The 16,449-nt window shown below is 41.3% G+C and overlaps 1 protein-coding gene and 1 pseudogene across 3 annotated transcripts in view; one reads left to right on the top strand and one right to left on the bottom strand.

The window, feature by feature from the left end:
* The window catches only part of DAPK2 (death associated protein kinase 2), a 157,654-nt gene that overhangs the window by 35,455 nt on the left and 105,750 nt on the right, over nucleotides 1-16,449 (top strand). The gene's annotated exons all lie outside the window — the stretch shown is intronic.
* LOC143656541 (large ribosomal subunit protein eL8 pseudogene) lies at nucleotides 3,106-6,640 on the bottom strand (annotated as a pseudogene).

Raw genomic sequence — 16,449 nt, 5'->3', positions numbered from 1 at the left:
ACTTTGGGAACATTGGAATGTTATGATGACTGCTTGGTGGCCTCTGTGGCTATGGAAGGGTCCTCCTTACTGACTTGGCTGCCTTCTGGGGGTTGATCTGGGCTGGGTGGGGTCTCGGCCTTCTTTCAGGGGCCTGGCTGGGAGGGACCATGTCATGGCTTTTCTTCCATGCGTTCTTTTTTGTCTGTTTTATATTATGGTCTACCAAAGACATAAGTTATATTCTGCTTCCCCCAGTTACATTATGGTGTAAACATTTTTCTCTGTAAACATATTTTATTGGCCATGCCACTTCCAGATAGAAGTTTGTTTGTTTTTTTGGGAGGTGCATGGTCCAGGAATCAAACCTGTCTCCCGCATGAAAGGCGGGCATTCTACCACTGAACCACTCGTGCACCCTTCCAGATAGAAGTTTTAATGATGAGGTTTGATTTTTATAGTTGAAAAGAAACACCAGTTCATTAAAAAAAAAAAATGTGTTTAAAGGATCACACCCTCCATCCTCCTGAACCCCTCTGGTCCCAATCCTCAAAAGTGACTGTTATTAAGTTTCTTGTAGGTCCTTCCAGAAATTGTCAGTGCATATGCAAGTATATGTATGCATATTCCATATTTTTTAAAATGTAGATGGGGTTGGATCGGTGTACATGTAGGTAGGCCAAAAATTTTTGCAGCAATTTGATTTTATAGTCTTGTGCATGTTCCCTTATTAGCACACACAAACATACATGTCACATTCTTTGTAACAACTGTGCAGGCCATCTGTTTATTTACCTACTATCTGCTCAGTATGGTTCTCGGCACTGAGGATGCAGTAGGAAAAGGGGCAAACTCTTGTGCCACACTTGCATCAATATAGTTGTCAGATGAATTCTGCAAAGTCGAAGTGCTGGCAGATTAATTTATCACATTCATTGGCTGTATGGGGCATGTAAGCCATGTAGAATATTTTATTGAATTTATGATAACATAATGGCTGCCTGAAACTTTCTCCCCTTCCCCTTGCTCTTGGCTACAGTATCTCCTCCCTCTCAGCAGCGCCTGCCCCCGCCCTCATGGTTAAAGGACCCTTACTGAGGACTTCAGGGAGGTCGCTATGACAGTGATGGGAGGTTGTGGCAAAAAAAAAAAAGTGTCTATGCAGCACTTTTTTTTAATTACTATATATTACACATTCACATACCATGTCATCACCCAAAGTGTAAAAATCAGTGGTTCACAATATCATCATATAGCTGTGCATTTATTATCACAATCGACATTTTTTTTCTTTTTTGTGAAAAATAGCATATGCACAAAAAAGCAATACATTTCAAAGCTCATCGTAACAATTCATTGTAGGACAGATTGCAGAGTTTGGCGTGGGTTGCAATTCCACAATTTTAGGTTTTTACTTCTAGCTGCTCTAAGGTACTGGAGACAAATAAATATCAATATAATGATACAAGTAATCATACGCATTTGTTAAACCGACCTTCTCTGTATAACTCCACCCTCGCCTTTGCTCTTTCTCCCACTCTTTAGGGGTATTTGGACTATGCTATTCTAACTTTTTCATGTTGGAAGGGGCTGTCGATATTATGGGATAGGGGGCTGGAGCTAGATGATGTTCTGGAGAGGCTGGGCCCTCTATGCAGCATTTCTACGGGCCCTGAGCATACAGCTTTGCAGTGTATCCCCACAGCTGTGTGAGGAAGTCTGAGTGGTTGGTTTACATTTTATGGAAGGAGCTAGAGCACCTCGCTCCCCTCCAACCTGGGTAGTAGCAAAGCTGGGACGAGGCTGCAGGAAGGAGGGCTTCTGCTTCCTGGTACTTCTTCAAGGAATGGTCTGAGTTTCTGCCATTTAGGTTAAAGTGCTTTCAAGCTGGCAGGAAAGTTAATTTTTTTTTCTTTGCACTTACTGTATGGAGACTGTTTTTTTTTTTTTTCATTTTTTTAAACTTTTTTATTAATTAAAAAAATTAACAAACAAAACATTGAGATCATTCCATTCTACATAAACAATCGGTAATTCTTAATATCATCACATAGTTGCATATTCATCATTTCTTAGAACATTTGCATCGATTTAGGAAAAGAAATAAAAACACAACAGAAAAAGAAATAAAACGATAACAGAGAAAAACAAGATTATACATACCATACCCCTTACCCCTCGCTTTCATTTACCACTAGCATTTCAAACTAAATTTATTTTAACATTTGTTCCCCCTATTATTTATTTTTATTCCATATGTTCTACTCTTCTGCTGATATAGTAGCCAAAAGGAGCATCCGACACAAGGTTTTCACATTCGCAGAGTCTCATTGTGAAAGCTATATCATTGTTCAATCATCATCAAGAAACATGGCTACTGGAACACAGCTCTACATTTTCAGGCAGTTCCCTCCAGCCTCTCCACTACATCTTGAACAACAAGGTGATATCTACTTAATGCATAAGAATAACCTCCAGGATAACCTCTCAACTCTGTTTGGAATCTCTCAGCATTGACACTTAGTCTCATTTCACTCTTCCCCCTTTGGTCGAGAAGGTTCTCTCAATCCCCTGATGTTAATTCTCAGCTCATTCTAGGGTTTTTCTCAGTCCCTTGACGCTGAGTCTCAGCTCATTCCAGGATCCCTGTCCCACGTTCCCAGGAAGGTCCACACCCCTGGGAGTCATGTCCCACGCAGAGAGGGGGAGGGTGGTGAGACTGCTCGTTGTGTTGGCTGGAGAGAGAGGCCAGAGACTGTTTTTTAAAAGACATATTTTGTGAACTCAGAGTTGCACTGTCCAACGTGGAAGCCACGTGATAATTTAACTATTTTTTTTCATGTTGTACATTAGAAATGTTTTAAAATTTACCGAAGTGAATTTTTCTTAACAATTTTAATTTTTTTTGCCCCAGCCCCTCTCCTGTGCTCAAGAATTTTTTTTAATTTTTGTATTTATTAATTTATTAAATTTATTAATTTATTAATTTATTAAAACAACAAACAAACAAACAAAAATATTAACATATCATTCCATTCTACATATACAATCAGCAATTCTCAATATCATCACACAGTTGGATCAAGAATTTTAATTTTTATGTACAGAAAAGTCAAATGTGTACATTTAACTCAATTTAGTGGCAAGTTCTTTAGCCTTTGCCTTTTTCAGCTTGGCAATGCAAGTCACAGATTTTTGGACCCGAGACATTTCTTCCCCAGTGACAGCAGATCTCCTCATATCTCATTGTCCTTGGTCCTGAGAGTTTGTACCAGCTTTGCTTCTTTGCCTTTCATGGTGACCCGTGAGAAGGCTGTGAGGCAGGTCTTTCTGTAGACGAGCCGTCCCAGCCTGGCCTTCCCCTTGATGATGCAGGAGGGGACCCCCATTTTATGACACAAGGCTGATGGAAAGACAGACAGCTCAAGGGGTCCACATCACATGCAATCATCACCAGCCACGCCTTCTTGTTTCTACCCAAGTGCAGACAGTTTTCACCCCTGCTCGAAGGACAGGCGGCCTCTTAGCAGGGACATTGCCTTTGGTGGCAGCTTTCATCTCGGCGCTGGCTAACAGACTCTGCTTCTTCTGGTGCTTTGTCTCTGGTCTGAACTTACGGGCCGATTTAGGCAGTTGAGTAGCCTGTTCCTCCTTTTGGCAAGGAGGAGGGAGATCGTGGGTTTGCAGAGTCTCTGCTGCCCGAAAAGGGGGTCCTGCTGTTTCCTCCCCTGCCTTCTATAGGGCCCTGCAGCCTGTGGCCTGTCCTGCTGAGACCTCCCCTTGAGTTCCCTGGATTGGACGTTAACATCACACTGCTTTGCTGGCTGGGGAGCAGCCACTCAAGTGTTATTTGCTGTCTTTTCTTCACTGTTAAAAAAGCACGGGAAATTTTTAAAGGAAAACTTTCACTCACGTATTTATCATCCTAGCACATTTTTGCGACTCTACTATATTTTGGCCACACAGTGTATTTAAAACAAAGCAAAAATTGTAGTCAAACTGTATGTACTCTTTGTGCATGTTCACTTGATGTTATTTTATAAACGTGTTCCCCATGGTAGGCCTATTTATTACTTTAATGTGTATACCCATTGCATCCGGAACAACTAATTGCCACAGCAGTTCCTTAATGTGTTCTTTCTTTTGAAGGGTTTTCATAGGTCAGATTCCCCAAGGACGCTGCACTTTAAATCATCTCATTTTAACTGGATCAACAGCTAGTTAGCAATGTGACTTTCACTCCGGACTTCAGCTTCCTTGTCTGTAAAATGGGGATAATACCAACTGCATGGTACGTTGACACATAGCCTGGGCTTAATGTTTGTAGACGTGCTTTATAATCTGTAAAGGACCTTGATTGTAAGGCACAGTTGACACTACCAAGTAAAAGCATGTGAATGAGTATTATTTTTCTTGACAGAGATACAATTCACAAACCATGCAATTCATCCATTTGAAGTAGGTAATTCAGTGGCTTTTGGTATATTCACAGAGTTGTGTGAACATCACCAAAGTTCATTTTAGAACATTTTCATCACCCCCAAAAGAAACCCCTGTACCTATTAGCAGTCACTCCCCATTGCCCTCTACCCTACTAACTCAAGACAAATGTTAATCTACTTTCTGTCCCTGTGGATTTGCTTATTCCAGTCCTTTCATATAAATAGAATCATACAATATGTGTTTTTTTGTTCCTGGCTTCTTTCACTTAACATAATGTTTCCAGGGTTCACCATATTATAGCCTGTTTCACTACTTCTTTCCTTTTCATTGAGAAAAATATTGCACTGTATAGATTATGCCACATTTTATTTTGCCATGTATCCATTCAGCCATTGATGGATGTTTGGTACGTATGGTTCTTGATATATGGTGCTAAATGCTATGTCTCAAGCACTGTCTCATGCTCCAGCTTATGAGATGTGCCAAAAAGTAGGACTCTCGATCCCCTTATCAGCGTAACAGTTAAACACATCACAGAAATGAGGTAAATATGCAGGAGAACAGACAACAGCAGAGCTGCCACTGGAGCGTATGAGAAATCCCAGTGTGGGGTCAGGGCAGGCCCTCCTTCCTTCCTAGCACTAACTTCCTCTGGGGCAGGGAGATTAGAGGAAGGAAAGAGATTACATTGGGCCTTAGTGGACAGGGAAGGCTTCCAAGTGGTCCTTGGAAAATGGAAAGCTCTGGTTGGAGCAAGGAGGAGGTGGATAACTTTGGCAGGTTTGAGCAGGGTGGGCTTAGGGTATAGTTGCCAAGATAAGGGAACAGAGAGAAGATTGGGAGGGGGGAGGGGGCACTGAAAACTGAGTGCAGGCCACATTACCGGCTGAGGGGATCCTAAACCTTCTTGTCATTTGGAGGGTGAGTTAGGGTTGTGTGGGAATGAGCAAGATGAAATGAAGATGGGCTTATTGCTGCCCTTAGCAATTTCCCCCTCCTGTTGGCTGGTGGAGGTTTTTCTGAGCAAGGTTTGAGCCACCCTGCATTTTTCAGTGGCTTCCTGGAGCCAGGCTACCTGCAGGTGGGAGGGAAGAAGAATAGTTCACTTCCTTCTTGGCTGCCTGGGAGGTGATGTGATCTGTACTTGGCCTCATCCTCTTCCAGCCCCCAGGCCTGGGCAGGCACCAAGTCTGAGCTGTCTGAAACATGAGGCAGGGTGGAGAGGACAGAGAACCGGCTGCCTGTCAGGACACCTGCTGGCCCTGCATCTGTCACTGCCTAGGAGAATTGGTGACTCAGGCAAGTCCCTTCCCTTTCTTGGGCCTCGGTTTCCCCATCTGGAAAGTGAGGGCGATGGTGAGAAGTTGCCTTTATTTCCAGGTTTGCCAAATTTTATTGGCATCCTGAGGGATCTTGGGCAACTTTCGTTGGTTGATTCTGCCCTGCTTCAGAGGGGGCCGGAATGGAGTTTTGGGAAGTTATGACTTTTCTTGGGAGTTCTGATGTAAGTGCTGAAACTGCACATCCTTAATTGGGGATCACCAACAGCTGACACTTTTTAGACCAGGACATGGTATGAGGAAAGAAAAGTCTGTTTTGGTGTCTTCTGTCCCTTGACCACCAACCAACGTGGAGACCTACGGCCTCTGATGTCAAGGGCCAAATCTCTGACTCTGGCTGGTTCTGAGTAATTTGGCAAAAGCTAAGCATGTCAGAACTCAGGTGAGTACAGACCTCAGTGGCAGGGGCTGTTGTGGCAGTGAAGGGCCCGGGGGCCTGGGGAAGCCTGGTTCATCGGTGTGGTAGTCTGGGGTCACTCAGTGTGGGCTGGACCTACAGCCCTCCAAAGAGTGCCGGGGTGCCCGGGCAGGCCCATAGGAGATGGCTCAGGGTGCACAATGCTGGGCAGGCTGGTTTCACCCCTGTTGCAGTTTTGTTTGGGTTGGCACTGGTTCTGTTCCTGGATCCAGTTCTTGTGTTCATTTCCCCCACGTCGTGGGCCAGATCATTTCTCATTTTCTGCTCCCTCCCACTCCCACCTTGGCCATCTATCTCCCAGTGTTTGCTGTTGGCCTTAAGCATGAGGGACTCTGGGCAGATTTGTACAAGCCCATTCCCATCTTGGGAGGGGACACAGCTGCCCTCCCACCTCCTGGGTCAGTTCAGGCATCTCTTCCCACACCTTCTCCAGCACCTGCACGCCTCTGCTGAACTGCATGTGGTATTCCTGGGTCAGTAGCTGGGATTTGGGTCAGGGGAGGATAATGCTTCTGCTTGTTTCTAATATCTCTGGTGGCTATATTTATTAACCCCATGATCAAAACACACGGCCTCACACACAGAACCTGAAAGTTGAACAGAGTAATTGAAATTGCTGCTGTTTGAGAAAATCTAGGCAGGATGGTTGCTGAGAGCTAACTGGAATACCCTTTCTGATAAGAACCTCCTGGCTTCCTCCAGACCACATGAAGACCCTTCCACTGTTGAACGTTCTTAGAGACATGTCTTTTCTTTTCAAGGGCAAAATCTTGTACCCTTAAGAGCAAGCCTTAGGGCAGAGCAGAATAGCAGGTATGCCATCAGAGCTCCTTGGGCTTAGTTTCCCTGTATAGGGAGAGAGTGTTCCTTACTCACTGACATGCTAGGAGGATTATATAAGAGTGTTTTGAAAGCTTGTGAAAATCCTCATCTAAGAGGAGCTATAGAAGTAGAAGGAATTAGTGTTCCAAAGGAAAGAAGGAGAAGTCGTCACTGATTTTGGCAGCAAAGCCAAGAGCGTGAGGTCAAAGAACAACTTGTGGCTGCTGGAATGGCGGGTGTGGCTCTCAGCGTTAGAGGATTGTTGGGTTGCTTCCTTGGCTGAAGCCCGTGCACGGTGTGTTTGTGTGTGCATCCCAAAGCCTTCGAGAATTAAAGCCCACTTGCCAAACCCGGGGGCCCACTGGGAGATGGATGAGATGAAAGCTGAGCAGGGAGACCCCACCAAACCAGCCAGCAGGTTCTATTGCAGCCTAGCAGAGCCCACCTCCACCTTGTGCAAAGGGACAGCAATTTCTTGGAAAAAAATTCTGTATGTATCCCTCTAAGGAGCTCAACATTCTCTGAACAATCTTTTTTTTGTCTAAGTGAAGCTGCTCCTTCCAGGCAAAGGTACCAGCTTGGGGCAGGTCATGGGTGATGATGATGATGATGAATTTTTAAAAACTTGAGCTCCCCTTATTGAATCAATGGATGTAGGTATTGGTCATCCAAAGCTGCTGATATCAGAGTCGGATATCATGTACATCCTGATGGAAGCACAGTACCACCCATGAAGGAGAATTTGCCGGAACCTCAAACCTGAATCTAATCAAGGCTCTAGATCCAACTATTAATTTACAGGAAATGCAGGGCACAGCGGAGCTTGTTAAAAGACATTATGGGGCAGTGAAGGGCAGAACCCAGACTGTGGGAAAGTAGACAGGTCAAGAGACCCAGAATTTCAACAAAAGATTTGTAAGAAAAATAGGGAATAGGAAAGAGAGAGAGAGAGAGAAAAGAGACTCTAGAGATGAAAAGAGACTTAATGGACATTTTCAATCAATTACAAGATATGAACCTTATTTAGACTTTGATTTGATGAAAACAGTTGTAAGAAGCCTTTAGGATACAATAGTTAGGGAAATGTGAACACTGACTGAATATTGATGATATCAACTAATTATTGTTAGCTTTTTAAAGCATGATAGGTACTGTGATTATAGTTTTTAAAAAAGTCAATCTTTTAGAGATACATACTGAAGTATTTATACATGAAATGATATGATATCCAGATTTCCTTAAAAATCATCCAGTAAGGTAAGGGAGGTTAGGGGGGGTATAAATGAAATAAGATGGCCATGAGTTGATAATTGTGGAGGTTAAAAAAAAATCATTTTTAATGAAATTAGACAAAAACTTTTATAGGACCGCTTTGACCCCAAGTTGATTCAGAAACCTTACTGTAAGGACACGCTTCTCAGTCTCAGGGTCACAGGCGTTGAAATATTTGTAAACATTACAATAAACCTATTTTCTTTTCCTCTCTCAGGAAATCAGTATGGGAAAAAGTAAATGAGGTTTAAAGCCTCTGGAGTGAATGATACATCTTTTTTGTCTGAATTTTTTTATTGTATGATATAACATATATACAAAACAAAGAAAGAAAAAAAGCAATAGTTTTCAAAGTGCTCTTCAACAAGTAGTTACAGGACAGATCCCAGAGTTTGTCATGGGCTACCATACCATCATCTCAGATTTTTCCTTCTAGCTCCTCCAGAATTTTGGAGGTTAGAAGAAATAAATAATTTTTTATCATTGCAATTGGCCTTTTTTTTTCTTTTTATGAAAAATAACATATAGACAAAAACCAAAGCACAACAACTAGTTGTAGAAAAGATTTCAGAGTTTGGTATGGGTTACAATTCCACAATTTTGGGTTTTTACTTTTAGCTGTTCTAAGATACTTGAATGATGCATCTTTGATGTGAGGCTATGGGACTATTTTCTGGGTCAGCAGAAAGTTGTAATAGTAGTAGTAATAATAATAATAATAATAACTAATACCTATAGAGAATCTACTATGCATTGGATACTAGTCTAAGCCCTTTAAATTAGTTCATTCAATCTTTACAACAGATGCTATTATCAACCTCATTTTTTCCTAATGCATTTTTTATTTTAAAATAATTTTAGATTTACAAAAAAAATTGCAAAGATAGTACAAAGTTCTTGTATATTGCTATCCAATTTCCCCTAAAGTTAATTAACATCTTATATAACAGTAGTACCTTTGTCAAAATTAAGAAACCAACATTAATACATTACTACTAACTAAGCTCCAGGCTTTACTTGGATTTCACCAATTTTTCCATTAAAATTTTTCCATTGTCCTTTTTCTGTTCCAAGACCTCATCCAGGATACCACATTGAACTTAGTTTTCATGTCTCCTTAATCTTCTCTGTCCCAGTGATTTTCAAAGTTCTGTTCCTTAGAGCTCAGGGTCCCCCTGGGCCACCGCAGATGTGGGGCCCTCCACCCTAGCATTTCTGTTTTCGTGTATTTTACATGTTGCACTTCGTCGCTAAGAAGTTCAAAGACCCTGGATCTAGTTCAGTCATCTGATTTAAAATGAAAACTAAAGCCCAGGGAGCATGGCTGATTTTCTCTGGATCCATCAGGAGGTTGAATCCAGGTTGCTTAACTCTGCTGTGGATCTGCAAAAAGAAGGGGAATCCTGGTGATGCTGAAAGTGTTGGGATACTCCCAAAGGACCTTATTTTACAGTTGATAAAGTATGTGTCATTCTGCCAGAGCGATGGCGCTGGCTATGGACAGTGATGAATTTCACGCCCATTGAAGGTATCAGTGTCCCAGATTTTTCCTCACAAAGTCACTGAAGAGGGACAGAATGTGGAGATGTCATTTGGATCCACGCCAGCTTCAGGAGCAGGAGAGAGAAACCAGAGGGGTTTGTTTCTATCTTCTATGCCACTGAGGCTAGTTTCCCCCCATCTCACCTTACTGCACCCCATCCTACCCCTCCTCAGTCTCCAGGCCTATGTTCCATTCCTGCTAATCCCTGCTTTGGGCCTAAGGTGATAAAAATTCATTCATAACCCTGTAGCACCCCTCCCTACTCCAGGTCCCACAAACAAATACACACATACACACACACATAAATAAAAACGGCCTCTGCCATTATTTTCATTTACTAGATGATCCTCTGTTAAAAAGCCCCAGGACTTGAAGGAATGATGCTTTAAAAATGAAATGACGTGATCATGGTGATAAATATACAACTATGTGATGATATTGTGAACCACTGATTGTACACCAAGTACGGAATGTTCATATGTTAAGAATGTTCGTGTTGGTGTGTTGTTTGATTTTATCATAAAAAAAATGAAATGACAGGCAGTGGGTTTATTGTGGGAACAAATACCCCCTGAAGTCCTACAAATAGCTGCCTATTCTGACGGAACTGACGTATGATTCCATGCATTCATGCAGCCTTTTGCAGTTTGCAAGGTGTGTTCACTTCCATTGTCACATTTGAGCTTCATAGCGGGCTCCCCTAGCCAGTATTACCCTCATTTTACAGAACAGGAAACTGAAACTTAGAGAACTATGACTGTTTCCAAGAATGGCAGTTGTTTCAAGGGAGCTGGCAGCAGGGCCCAGATAGTCCTGTTCCTGGAAGAACATATTATAGTAGATGAGTGCCTCTAGGGGCCCAGGATACATGCTTGGACTAGATAGGCCTGTCCTAAAAGTCTGCAATTACTTGTGAGGTAGGAAGGACATTGAGGGGTCAGCAGGTGAACTTTCTTTGGGGATGGGACAACTAATAAGTAGAAATTCAGCTTGATTTCTCTCTGATGGTCAAGTTCCCAGCAACCTATGGTGATGGTCAAGAATGGGCCAAGCTTGGTGCTGTTTGGCTTTGAAAATCTACAAGAACCCGGCATTCTATCTCATCATCTCTCCCAGACTACCAACTCAGTTTCACATGAATTTCCCACCACCTTGATGAGCTAATCAAGGGCTAAGAGTACAGCTTTGGAGCCAGCCTTTTTGGGTTCAAATTCTGGCTTTATGCATTCCTAGCTGTGTGACTTTGGAAAATTCCTTCCCCTCTCTGTGCCCCAGTGACTTCTTCTGTAAAAAGGGACTAATAATAATAATACCTCTCTCACAGGCCTGTTATGAGTGGGGGAATACATTTTAGAACAGCGTCTAGAATACAGAAAGAAAGAAATGTTAGCTATTAGTTTAAAAAATAGTGAAAAGTCTTTGTAAGGAGATCAAGGTATAATTACAAAATATTGAGCAATTGTTGTTTTTAAATAAATAGAAGACTCTTCCAAGGATGCTTGTCAATGTTGAAAATGGTTTTGAAACTCCTTTTTGAGAATTGCCTTCTGTGCCAGTCTGCAAACATATGAGACAATCAGACATAGTACTTTATGGTCTCACTCTATAAACTTCAGTTTACTATACTCCTCTGTTAAATGGAATTGTGTGTGTGTGTGTGATAGAGACTTTTTAAATTGAGGAAATATAGGCAGATTAGAAAAAAACCAGATGATATCAGGAATCTATATTTTAGGGGTAAGACAGTCTCAGGCCATTTCCTCTATATTGTACCTCTAGCTCACTTTACTGGTCTTTCCAGTGATAGACGAGAAAACATGTTTTGATAAAAGTGTCAGTTGATCATCCATCCATCTACCCATTAATTAGGTAATTAATCCAAAAATTATTTATTGACTGTTCTGTGCAAATTGCTGTGAGAAATGCTTGTGCTACTGAGCTTATTTCCTTATCTGTGATAGGAACTTCCCAGGGAATTTGTGAATATGGAATAAAAGAACTTGTGTGAAACTACTTTGTGAATCATAAAGCTACTCTTCAAGTGTTACTTATGATTAATCATAGAAGGAGTCTGAGAAAGGTTTTCAAAAAACCTTTTAACAACTGCGAAGCCTGCCATGTCACTCGATCCGATTCAATTCTGACTCTTAACGACCTGGAGTGGGTGAGGGACAGTCCTCTACAAGATTGCCCTGCAGGCACCAGTCTCAAGTTCAGGCACTCAGGCTACGCACTTCTGACCAATTGACTTCAGATTCCGGGTTTCCACCACTCTCTTGGGTTTGACAAATTTGCTGGAACAGCTCACAGAACTCACTGAGTGCTCAATACTTTAGGATTATATCTTCATTCTAGGAAAAGGACAGGAATAACTTGACCATGCACCCAAAAGAGAAGGAAAAAGTAAAAAAAGGATACAAATAAGAAATCACCAAAAGAAGAGACACATAGAGCGAGGCCTCACAGGGTCTCAAACAAAAGCCTTCGTGTGCTTTCCATGTGGATGCAGCAGCAGTGAATTCTCTCAATGATGGGCGTTCACTGGGACTTCAAGGGTCCCAAGTTTATACGGAGCCTCATCACATAGACATGATTGATGAAATCTGCGTGGTTGAACTCAATCTGCAGACTCCCTGCCTTCCAAGAGATTGAGAGGTCAGGGAAGCCAGGCTTATGATATGAGTTGGCTTAAAGCCCCAACCTCCTAATCACATGATTTTCTCTTAGGGCCACCCCAGCCTGAGACTGTAGGTTTGCTTAGGCTTTCCCTGTCATCTCATTAGCATATGAACTCTCAGGTATGGTCCTGGGGCCACCATGAGACTCTCCTAACACAGGAAATTTCAAAGATTCAGAGGTTGCTTCTCCAGGAACTGGAGACAAAGATGAGCCAAGTTTTTCATTACACTGCAGTCATTCAATAGATATTTATTCATTTGAGTTTGCTTATGATACTGCCTTTACCAAAGCAAGAAAATAGTCTCATAGGTCCAAATTTTTAGTAAGAGTGTCCAGAACAGAAGGGAATTTAGAATGGATTCTGTTAAGCCGTGGGTTTGAGTCTTGCTGTAGTATTTTCTAAAGCAACGCTACTCAAACTTTAATATGTACGTGAACCACCTGAGAGTTGTAATAACACGTAGATTCTGAGATTCTTCAGCAGGGTCTGAGATTCTGCTTTCTAACGAGCTCCAAGGTGATGTCAGTATTGCTGGTCTGTGGGCCACACTTTGAAGAGCAATGTTCTCTGGGTGAATGTCCAGTGGTGAGGAGAGGTAAAGTGCAGCCCAGGGCCCTGGGGGGAGTAGGACACACTGCTGACCTGTTTAGGCAATGGTGGAAGATTTCCAGGAAGATGTGCTAGGAGATATGATTGCTGATCAATGTCCCCAATTCCTTCCCAGCCCCATCTGATAGGAAGAGGCTGTTGTCATCCTGGGATATATATTTACACTGAATTTCAGGGGGAGAAAATGTACATTGTGAGTTCTCGAGCCCTATCTGCAGGAAGGAGAAGGAAGATTGCACCATCATGGTATAACAACTGTCCTTTTTAGGTGGCAAGCCGCATTTCCTATGGCTAGACAGTGATCTGGAGATAGTAGAAGGAGCCAGTTACCCCTTCCTCATCTGATGAGGCAGCACTGCAAAATCCAGTACATTCCTAAACTTTTGCAGGGATGGGTGAGGGCAAGTAGTAGAGGTGGTTGAAGAGTGTTGACTTAAGTGTTTTGAAGAAGGGAGGCTCTGAGGAGTAAACAAAGAATTCAGAATTTCTGCCATTCCCCTATTCCCAACTTGCCAGGCTCCTAGTGTCCTACCCTCTAGAACCCTGTTCTAGTTTGCTAACTGTCAGAATGTGATATACCAGAAATGGAATGGCTTTTAAAAAGGGGAATTTAATAAACTGCAATTTAATAGTTTTTAGGCTGTAGAAAATGTCCCAATTAAAACAAATCTATAGGAATGTCCAATCTAATGCATTCAGGGAAAGATACCTTGGTTCAAAAAGCTGATGAAGTTCAGAGTTTCTCTCTCAAGTGAGAAGGCACATGGCGAACATAATCAGGGCTTCTCTCTCAGCTGGAAGGGCTCATGGCAAACATGATGTCATCTGCTAGCTTTCTCTCCTGTCTTCCTGTCTCATGAAGCTCCCTGGGAGGCATTTTCCTTCATCTCCAAAGATTGGCGGACTCTGCCTCTCGTGGCTATGTCATTTTCTGCTCTCTCAGAATCTCTCCTTTTCTCCAAAATGTTTCCTCTTTTATAGGATTCCAGTAAACTAATCAAGACCCACCTGGAATGGGTGGAGACACATCTCCACCCAATCCAGCTTAACAGCCACTCTTGATTGAGTTTTTAACTTTAATCTAATTAAAGTTTCGAACATACAATACTGAATAGGGAGTAGAAGAAACGGCTGCCTTTATAAAATGGGAATAGGATTAAAACATGACTTTTCTAGGATATATACATCCTTTCAAACCAACCCACACCCCAAAGATCTCCAATGCTGGGTCCATCTCCTTCTGCCTTCTCCTTAAGAGCCTGAGTTCTCCCTCATCCCCAACATTACCCCTTCCTTCCTCACATCAAAATTTCCATTTTTTTTTCTAGCATAACTGTATGCTGCTGGTTGGTAGGAAAGCAGTCTAATTAAACAAATTCATTTTAAGGTGTACATGACTGCCAATCCAACTAGCTGTTAGTTATCTGTGTTTTTATTAGCTGTGGCACACTTGTATTATTCCCTTATTTCTTTCCCTCCAGCCACAGCCTGAGCCTTAGGGAAAACCTGAGTTTTTACAGAGGTCTGTTTTGTTTTGTTTTGTTTTTATTTTTATTCAACATAATATACAAACACAAACGTTCTTACCATATGATCATCCCATTCTTGATATATATTCAGTAACTCACAATAGATGACAATGTCTGTTCTGACTCATGTTATTTATTGTCTGATTTGTGCATCATTCTCTGAGCACCTAAGATATGCCAGGCTCTGTGCTAAGTGTTCTCGTATTTCTTAATGAAGTTTACTCAACAGTCCTGAGAGATAAGTATTATTTTAGCTTCACAGCTGAGGAAACTGAAGCCCAGGGAGCTAAAATTAAATATAATTTTATAAATAAAAGTAAATATCACATAGTTGTATATTCATCATCATGATCATTTCTTAGAACATTTGCATCAATTAGGAAAAGACATAAAAAGAAAACAGAAAAAAATTCATTTCTGTTAGCATTGTTAGATTGAAATAGCATTTCAATCTACTTAATTTATTTTAACATTTGTTCCCCCTAGTATTTATTTATTTTTAACCCATATGTTCTACTCATCTGTCAATAGGTAGATAAAAGGAGCATCAGACACAAGGTTTTCACAATCACACCGTCACACTGTGAAAGCTATATCATTATACAATCATCTTCAAGAAACATGGCTACTGGAACACAACTCTACATTTTCAGGCACTTCCCTCCAGCCTCTCCATTACACCTTAACTAAAAAGGTGATATCTATTTATCTTTGAGAATGATCCATGAGCACTTGAGAAAAAGGTGTATCCTGCTGTTGTGGGGTGTAATGTCCTATAAATGTCTGTTAAGTCTAGCTCATTTATTGTAATATTCAAATTCTCTGTTTCTTTATTGATCCTCTGTCTAAATGTTCTGTCCATTGATGAGAGTGGGGAATTGAAGTCTCCAACTATTATGGTAGATGTGTCTATTTCCCTTTTCAGTATTTGCAGTGTTTGCCTCACGTATTTTGGGGCATTCTGGTTTGGTGCATAAATATTTATGATTGTTATGTCTTCTTGTTGAATTGTTCCTTTTATTAGTAGATAGTATCCTTCTTTGTCTCTTTTATCTGTTTTACATTTGAAGTCTAATTTGTTGGATATTAGTATAGCTACTCCTGCTCTTTTCTGGTTGTTATTTGCATGAAATATCTTTTCCCAACCTTTCACTTTCAAGCTATGTTTATCTTTGGGTCTAAGATGTGTTTCCTGTAGACAGCATATAGAAGGATCCTGTTTTTTAATCCATTCTGCCAATCTATGTCTTTTGATCGGGGAGTTCAGTCCATTAACATTTAGTGTTATTACTCTTTGGGTAGTACTTTCCTCTACCATTTTGCCTTTTGTATTTTATATGTCATATCTAAATTTCCCTTCTTTCTACACTCTTCTCCACACCTCTCTCTTCTGTCTTTTAGTATCTGTCTCTAGTGCTCCCTTTAGTATTTCTTGCAGAGCTGGTCTCTTGGTCACAAATTCTCTCAGTGACTTTTTGTCTGAAAATGTTTTAATTTCTCCCTCATTTTTTGAAGGACAGTTTTGCTGGGTATAGAATTCTTGGTTGGCAGTTTTTCTCTTTTAGTAATTTAAATATATCATCCCACTGTCTTCTTGCCTCCATGGTTTCTGCTGAGAAATCTACACATAGTGTTATTGGGTTTCCCTTGTATGTGATGGATTGCTTTTCTCTTGCTGCTTTCAAGATCCTCTCTTTCTCTTTGACCTCTGACATTCTGACTAGTAAGTGTCTTGGAGAACGTCTATTTGGATCTATTCTCTTTGGGGTGCGCTGCACTTCTTGGATCTGTAATTTTAGGTCTTTCATAAGAGT

Source organism: Tamandua tetradactyla, chromosome 14 (genome assembly GCF_023851605.1).
Source record: "Tamandua tetradactyla isolate mTamTet1 chromosome 14, mTamTet1.pri, whole genome shotgun sequence".
Taxonomy (NCBI): Eukaryota; Metazoa; Chordata; class Mammalia; order Pilosa; family Myrmecophagidae; genus Tamandua; species Tamandua tetradactyla.
The sequence above is the reverse complement of the archived record's forward strand: the minus strand, read 5'-3'. Positions and strand labels throughout refer to the sequence as shown.